Source organism: Sus scrofa, chromosome 12, assembly GCF_054392235.1.
Source record: "Sus scrofa isolate SSC_HxYL_T2T_F1_AM1 chromosome 12, Sscrofa_HxYL_maternal_Yorkshire_Landrace_v2.0, whole genome shotgun sequence".
In the NCBI taxonomy this organism is placed as follows: domain Eukaryota; kingdom Metazoa; phylum Chordata; class Mammalia; order Artiodactyla; family Suidae; genus Sus; species Sus scrofa.
This window is the reverse complement of record NC_139394.1, coordinates 7,750,400-7,758,388: the sequence shown is the minus strand read 5'-3', so window position 1 is coordinate 7,758,388 and position 7,989 is coordinate 7,750,400. Positions and strand designations below refer to the sequence as shown.

Here is a 7,989-nt window from a genome sequence, read left to right as displayed (position 1 = left end):
GCTGCGTCTGCGACCTACACCACAGCTCACAGCAACACCGGATTGTTAACCCACTGAGCAAGGGCAGGGACCAAACGAACGCACAACCTTATGGTTCCTAGTTGGATGCGTTAACCACTGCGCCACGATGGGAACTCCTGTCTTTTCTTCATTGTATATTCTTGCCTCCTTTGTCATAGATTAGTTGGCTGTAGGTGTGTGGGTTTAATGCTGGGCTTTCTATCCTGTTCCACTGATCTGTATTTCTGTCTTTGTGCCAGTACCACATGGTTTTGATGATTGTTGCTTTGTAGTATAGTCTGCAGTCCTGGAGCCTGATTCCTCCAGCTCCATTTTTCTTTTTTGGGATGTCTTTGGCTATTCTGGGTCTTTTGTACTTCCAAACAAACTTTAAAATACTTTGAGTTCTGTGAAAAATGTCCTTGGTAAATTGATAGGGATTGCATTGAATCTGTAGATTGCCTTGGGCAGTATAGTCATTTTGATAATATTGACTCTTCCAATCCAAGAGCATGGTATGTCTTTCCATCTATTTGTGTCATCTTTGATTTCTTTCATCAGTGTCTTAACAGTTTTCAGAGAACAGGTCTTTTGTCTCTTCAGGTAGGTTTATTCCTAAGTATTTTTTTTTTTTTTTTGATGTGATGGTAAACGGGATTGCTTTCCTAATTTCTCTTTCTGATCTTTTGTTTTTAGTATATATAGAAATGCAGTCCATTTCTGTGTATTAATTTTGTATCTTGCAACTTTGCCAATTTGTTGATGAACTCTTAACAGTTTTCTGGTAGAGTCTTTAGGATTTTCTAGGTGTAGTATCATTTCATCTGCAAATAGTGATAGTTTTACTTCTTCCTTTCCAAATTGGATTCCTTTTATTTCTTTTACTTCTCTGATTGCTGTGGCTAGGACTTCCAAAACTATGCTGAATAGTAGTGGCGAGAGCGGACATCCTTGTCTTGTTTCTGATCTCAGCGGGAATTCTTCAGCTTTTCACCATTGAGAATGATGTTAGCGCTGGGTTTGTCATATATGGCCTTTATTATGTTGAGGTAGGTTCCCTCTGTGCCCACTTTCTGAAGGGTTTTTATCAGAAATGGGTGTTGGATTTTGTCAAAGGCTTTTTCTGCGGTAATTTTTGTTGTTTTTATGAGAGAAGTTGAGCTCCAGTCCTTCTGTTCCGCCGTCTTAATCCTGTCTTCTAGATACATAATTTCAAGACCAGACTCACAAACATAAAAGACAGACTTATAGATGGGGCTTTTTTGATTTGCTTGTGGGAGAAGGCGACACCACATCCTACTCTTCTGCCATTTTATTTTTGTCTTTTTGTCTTTTTTTTAGGGCTGCACCCATGACATATGGAGGTTCCCAGGCTAGGGTCTGATAGGAGCTGCAGCTGCTGGCCTATGCCACAGCAATGCCAGATCAGAGCTGCGTCTGCGACCTACACCGCAGCTCACGGCAACACTGGATCCTTAACCCACTGACTGAGTGATGCCAGGGATGGAACCCACAACCTCATGGTTTCTAGTCGGATTCGTTTCCACTGCACCACAGTGGGAACTCCTCTTCTGCCATCTTGATCCTGCCTTATCTTAAAATTTTCAAAAAAGGAGTTCCCATTGTGGCACAATGGAAACAAATCTAACTGGTATCCGTGAAGATGCAGTTCAGTCCCTTGCCTCACTCACTGGGTTAAGGATCTGGCATTACCATGAGCTGCAGTGTAGGTCACAGATGTGGCTCGGATCCTGTGTGGCTATTGCTGTGTTGTATAGGCCAGCAGCTGCAGCTCCGATCTGACCTCTAGCCTGGGAACCTCCATATACCGTGAGTGCTACCTTTAAAAACAAAAACAAAAAATTTCAAAAAAGCTATTTCCTCGTTCCTATAACAACTCATATCTCAATTTTAAGTCTTTCTCCCTAAAATTATTGTCTACATCTTGGCCCTGTACTGTTAGAAATGAGGCTACGCGGAGTTCCCATCATGGCGCAGTGGTTAACGAATCCGACTAGGAACCATGAGGTTGCGGGTTCGATCCCTGGCCTCGCTCAGTGGGTTAAGGATCTGGCATTGCCGTGAGCTGTGGTGTACGTCACAGACGCAGCTTGGATCCCGTGTTGCTGTGGCTCTGGAGTAGGCCGGTGGCTACAGCTCTGATTTAACCCCTAGCCTGGGAACCTCCATATGCCGCAGGAAGCGGCCCTAGAAAAGGCAAAAAGACAAAAAAAAAGAAATGAGGCCACAGATACACTGATACAGAAAAGCATTTGAAGTGGCAGGAAGTCACACATCAGACCCTTCCCCTTGGGAATGGTTAGGCTCTTTCAGATCCTTGACCAGATCTTGGCAGCTGTGAGAAACAAAAGCAGGGGGTAGGTTCAGAGTTGCCAGTGAGCCTATGGAAAATCTTTGCAAATATCTTTTAACCTGATAAAAAAGCACACTAAGCAGGATGTCACATCACCTTTTTCCACATCTTAAGTGAGTAGAACAGTGAGCACGTGGTTTTAGCTTACCTCTTCCTGGAAGCTTTTCAGAATCCCACCCTGCACCCTCCCAAGAATTCCAATGAAATGGTCAAATATTCTCTCCACTTTGTTAGGGTTGTTTTTGGCTGGTGGGGTTTGTTTTTTTTTGTTTTGTTTTGTTTTGTTTTTTGTCTTTTTGCCGTTTTTTGGGCTGCTCCCACGGCATATGGAGGCTCCCAGGCTAGGGGTTGAGTTGGAGCTGTAGCTGCCGCCTATACCAGAGCCACAGCAACGCGAGATCCGAGCCGTGTGTGCAACCTACAGCAGAGATCATGGCAACGCCGGATCCTTAACCCACTGAGCAGGGCCAGGGATCAAACCCGAAACCTCATGGTTCTTAGTCGGATTCGTTAACCACTGAGCCATGACGGGAACTCCTGGCTGGTGGGGTATTTTGTGTCTCTTTCCTCACAGACATAATCTGTATTTTTCTAGTTTCAAGATTTCTGCTTTGGGCCCTGGAGAGAGTAACTTGGATACTTACAAAGGCTTTGAGGAGGTATAACCTAGACAGCACCAGTGAACGGGTGTTTCCCAACCCTTCGCCAACACTGGGGCGGATCGTATGCCTCCTGTAGATGTGCTCCTCTCGATCGGTGAGCAGTCAGCTGGTCAGTCTGTATCTTGGCCTTGCTCGTGGTGTCCTCAGGCCAAAATACATGCCTTTCAGTCCCTCGTCCCAGCTCCTTCCAAACCGCAGGGGTGCTGTTGTAAGACCAACAGTCATGTATTTGCCATGTCTTCCTTCTCTCTTCCCCAGACTCTGGCTCTGTGTCCGTTTTCTATTCTTCAATCCCTTGTGTGTGCAGGCGCCCCCCCCCACACACACTTATCTCTAGTGGAAGTAATATTTAACTCTGCATTGGGTTCTTATGGTTGAATTTTTCTCCACAAGAGAAAAATTCGTGGTTGAGAAAGCGTATACAGCAGGTAGTTTTTTGGTTTATTACAACAGCGTGTCATTGGAACCCCAAAAACGCTGCCTTTCCCTTGCGAAGGGCTTCATGGCTGTTCTTCATCAGTGCCCTTCGAGAGGGGGGTGGGAAGGATTCTCCTGCACCCCCTCCCTTTACCTTCCTCCGGGTCAGAAACGCTCAGGGCACAAAGGAGAGGAGGATGACCTCTCAACTGTGTCCTCTCCCCTGTCCCCTCAAGAGGGGTCAGCAGACACAGCAGCCTCCAGGCACAGGCCAGCCCATGGCCTCTTTTTGTAAACAAAGCCTCGCTGGGACACAGCCCTGCCCCTTTGGTCAGCGGGCGGCTGCAGCTGCTTCCCCACGGCCGTGGCAGAGTTGAGTAGTCACAGCAGAAACCCTATGGCCTGCAAAGCTGGAAAGAGCCGCTCTGTGGCCCTTTAGAGAAAGCATGTCGGCCTCTGCCCGACGAACGTGACCCTGGCTCCTGTGTCCAAGGGATGAAGATGACGTCGCCTCTCTGATCCGTTTGAGGTTAAACGCATTTCAGTAGTAGCCTTTTTGGACTCGGTACCTTAGTGCCCTTGTGTTGTCCCCTGAGCCTCTTACCACACATAAGAGCAACGCTGGCAGCAAGAGTTAGCTTGCAGCACCCCCAAGGTTTTTATCGTGATCATTTTGTCACAAGTGTAAATAAACCAGCACCACTTGCCATAATCAGTGCTAAAACATCATGAAACATCATAACTCCATCATGTCACAATACGTGTTTTAAAGTATTGCTGGATTTGGTTCGCTGGTATGCAGAAACACGGTAGATTTTTGTGATTAATTTTGTATCCTGCAGCTTTACGGAATTCATTCGTTCATTGAGCTCTAACAGTTTTCTGGTAGCATCTTTAGGATTTTCTATGTGTAATATCATGTCATCTGCTAACAGTAATAGATTTACTTCTTCCTTTTATTTCTCTTTTGATTGCTGTGGCTAGGGCTTCCAAAACTGTTGAACAGTAGTAGTGAGAGTGGACATCCTTGTCTTATTCCTCATCTTAGCCGGAATCCTTTCAGCTTTTCGTCATTGAGAATGTTGTGAACTGTGGGTTTGTCATATATGGATGGCCTTTATTATGCTGAGATTAGTTGCCTCTCTGCCCACTTTCTGGAGGGTTTTTATCAGAAGTGGGTGTTGGATTTTGTTTAAAGCTTTTTCTGCACCTATTGAGGTGATCATGTGGTTTTTATTCTTCAGTTTGTGAATGTGGTTTATCATACTGATTGATTTGCAGGCACTGGAAAAATCCTTGCCTCCCTGGGATAAATCCCACCTGATCATGGTTTATGAACCTTTTAATGTATTGCTGGATTTGGTTTGCTAGTATTTTGTGGAGGACTTTTGTATCTATGTTCATCAGTGATAGTAGCCTGTAATTTTCTTTTTTTGTCTGGTTTTGGTTAGCAGGGTGACCTCATAGAATGAGTTTGGGAGTGTTCCTTCCTCTGCAGTATTTTGGAGTAGTTTCAGGATAGGTGTTAGCTCTTCTCATAAGCAAATTTGATAGAATTTGCTTATGAAGCCATCTGGGCTCTTTTTTTTTTTTTTTCTTTGAGCCGCACCCTATGGAGGTTCCCAGGCTAGGGATGGAATTGGAGCTGTAGACCCTGGCCTATGCCACAGCCACACGGGATCTGAGCCGCATGTCTGTGACCTACACCACAACTCTCAGCAACGCCAGATCCCTAACCCACTGAGTGAGGCCAGGGATCGAACCTCCTGGATACTAGTCAAATTTGTTTCCACTGAGCCATGACAGATGACAGGAACTCCTATTGGAAGTTTTTTCCTCGGTTTCAATTGCAGTAGTTGTAATTTGTCCATTCATCTTTTCTATATCATCTTGGTTTAGTCTCTAAAGATTATACTTTTTTCCTAAGAATTTGTCCATTTTTTCTAGATTGTTTTATTGGTTTATAGTTGCTTGTAGTAATCTCTTATGGTCATTTGTATTTCTGTAATGTCTGTTGTAACTTGTTTTTCATTTGTAATTTTATTGATTTGAGTCCTCTTTTTTTCTTGATGAGTCTGGCTAAGGGTTTATCAATTTTGTTGATCTTTTCAAAGAACCAGCTTTTAGTTTCATTGATCTTTTCTGTGGTTTTCTTCGTTTCTACTTCATTGATTTCTGCTGATCTTTATGATTTCTTTCCTTTCGCTGACTTTGGGTTTTGTCTGTTTTTCTTTCTCTAGTTGCTTTAAGTATAAAGTCAGGTTGTTTGAGATTTTTTTGTTTACTGAGGTAGGCTTCTGTTGCTGTAAACTTTCCTCTTAGAACTGCTTTTGCCTCATCCCATAGATTTTGGATTGTGTTTTTGCTGTCATTGGTTCTAGGTGTTTTTAAATTTCCTCTTTGATTTATTTCCTCAGTGATCTATTCATTGTTTAGTAGCATGTTGTTTAGTCTCAACGTATTGGTAATTTTGCATTTTTTTCTTGTTGATTTCTAGTCTTAGAAATCTGATTTCAGATTTCTTAAATTTACCGAGGCTTGAGTTGTGGCCCAGAATGGGATCTGTCCTAGAGAATGTTCTGTGTGCACTCAAGAAGAATGTGTATTCTGCTGCTTTGGGATGGAATATTCCGTAAATAATCTATTAAGTCCATCTGGTCTAATGCATCATTTAAGCCCTGTGTTCCCTTGTTGATTTTCTGTCTGGGTGATCTGTCCATCGCTGTAAGTTGGATGTTACAGTCCCCTGCTATTACTGTGTTATTGTCAGTTTCTTCTTATAAGGTTTTTAACAGTTCCCTTATATATTGAAGTGATCCTGTGCTGGGTGCATATATATTTACAATTATCTTCTTCTTCTTGGATTAATCCATTGATCATTATGTAATGTCCTTCTTTATCTCTTATGATATTCTTTATTTTGAGGTCTGTTTGTCTGATAAGAGAATTGCTACTCCAGCTTTCTTTTGATTCCCATTTGCATGGAACATTTTCTTCCATCCTTTCACTTTGTATGTGTCCCTAGAAATGAAGTGGGTCTCTGAGGGCAACATAGATAAGGGTCTTGTTTTCGTATCCATTCAGCCAGTCAATGTCTTTTGGTTGGGGCGTTTAGTCTGTTTACATTTAAGGTAATTATTGATACATATGTTCTTATTGCCATTTTATTAACTGTTTTGGATGTGTTTTTGTTGGTCTTCTCTCTTGCTCTCTCCTCTTGTGGTTTGATGACTATCGTTAGTGTTGTGTTTGGATTGCTTGTTCTTATTGTATGTGTATCTATTGTAGATTTTTGGTTGGCAGTTAACCATGAAGTTTTGACATAGGAGTCTATATATGTACATGCAAGATTGTTTTTAAGTTTTTGGTCTCTTAATTGCAAATGCACCTCCAGTATTCTGCATTTATATCCTCTTCTCACTGTTTCTGGTTTTGGTAGTATGTTTTTGTGTGGTTGATTTCCTGCCTTTACTGTACATATGCCTTTACTGGTGATCCTTGTCATTTGTAATATTTTTGTTTCTAGCTGTGGCCTTTTCTTTTCCTCCTAGAGAAGTTCCTTTAGTATTTGATGTAAAGCTGGTTTAGTGTTGCTGAATCCTCCTAGCTTTTGCTTGTCTGTAAAGCTTTAGATTTCTCCTTCAAATCTAAATAAGAGCCTTGCTGGGTAGAGTAATCTTGGTTGGAGGTTTTTTCCCTTTCATCACTTCAAGTATATAATGCTACTCTCTTCTGGCCTGCAGGGTTTCTGCTGAAAAATCAGCCAGTAGCCTTATCAGGGTTATCCTGTGTGTTATTTGTTTCTTTTCCCTGGCTGCCTTCAATATTTTCTATTTGTCTTTAATTTTGGTCAGTTTGAGTAATGTGTGTCTGGGTGTTCCTCCTTGGGTTTATTTTAGTCGTTTATGGTACTCGTGCTTCCTGGATTTGAGTGAGTGATTCCGTCCCCATTTTAGGGAAATTTGGGGCTCTTATCTCTTCAAATAATTTTCTCTGGCCTTTTCTCCCACTTTTCTCCTTCTGGCACCTCTATAACACGGATCTTGGTGTGTTTAACGTCGTCCCAGAGTTCCCTGAGACTCTCTTCATTTGTTTTCAATCTTCTTTCTCTTTGCTGTTCTGTGTCAGTGATTTCCATCAGTCTGCCCTCCACCTCATTTACTCGTTCTTCTGCCTCCTGGCTTCTCTTCTTGGTTCCTTCTGGTGAATTTTTTATCTCATTTATTGTATTTTGCATCTCTGCTTGCTTAATCTTTAAATCTTCTCTTAGCTTTCTTTGGGTGTTTCTTGTAATTTATCAGTCTTTGCCTCCCGTTTATTTCGATCTTGACTCATCTTCACTATCATCAGCCTAAAGACTTTTTATGGAGGTTGGTAATCTCCAGATCACTTAGGTGTTTTTCTGGGTTTTTTTCTTGGTCTTTTATCTTAGTCATTTCATTTTGTATAGACTTCTGGGGTGGTTTCCTTTTTGCAGGCAGTAGGGCTGTAGCCTCTCTCACTTCTGATGTCTGCCCCCCCAATGGCTGAAGTTAG

General features: G+C 42.3%; 1 long non-coding RNA gene across 1 annotated transcript; it reads right to left on the bottom strand.

Annotated features, from left to right (window-relative positions):
* Nucleotides 1–2,254: 2,254 nt before the first annotated feature.
* LOC146398018 (uncharacterized) lies at nucleotides 2,255–3,155 on the bottom strand. Its single transcript, XR_014820837.1, has 2 exons — nucleotides 3,019–3,155; nucleotides 2,255–2,356 (listed from the first exon to the last, which is right to left on the bottom strand). It is a non-coding gene; the product is annotated as an uncharacterized LOC146398018 (long non-coding RNA).
* Nucleotides 3,156–7,989: the final 4,834 nt, after the last annotated feature.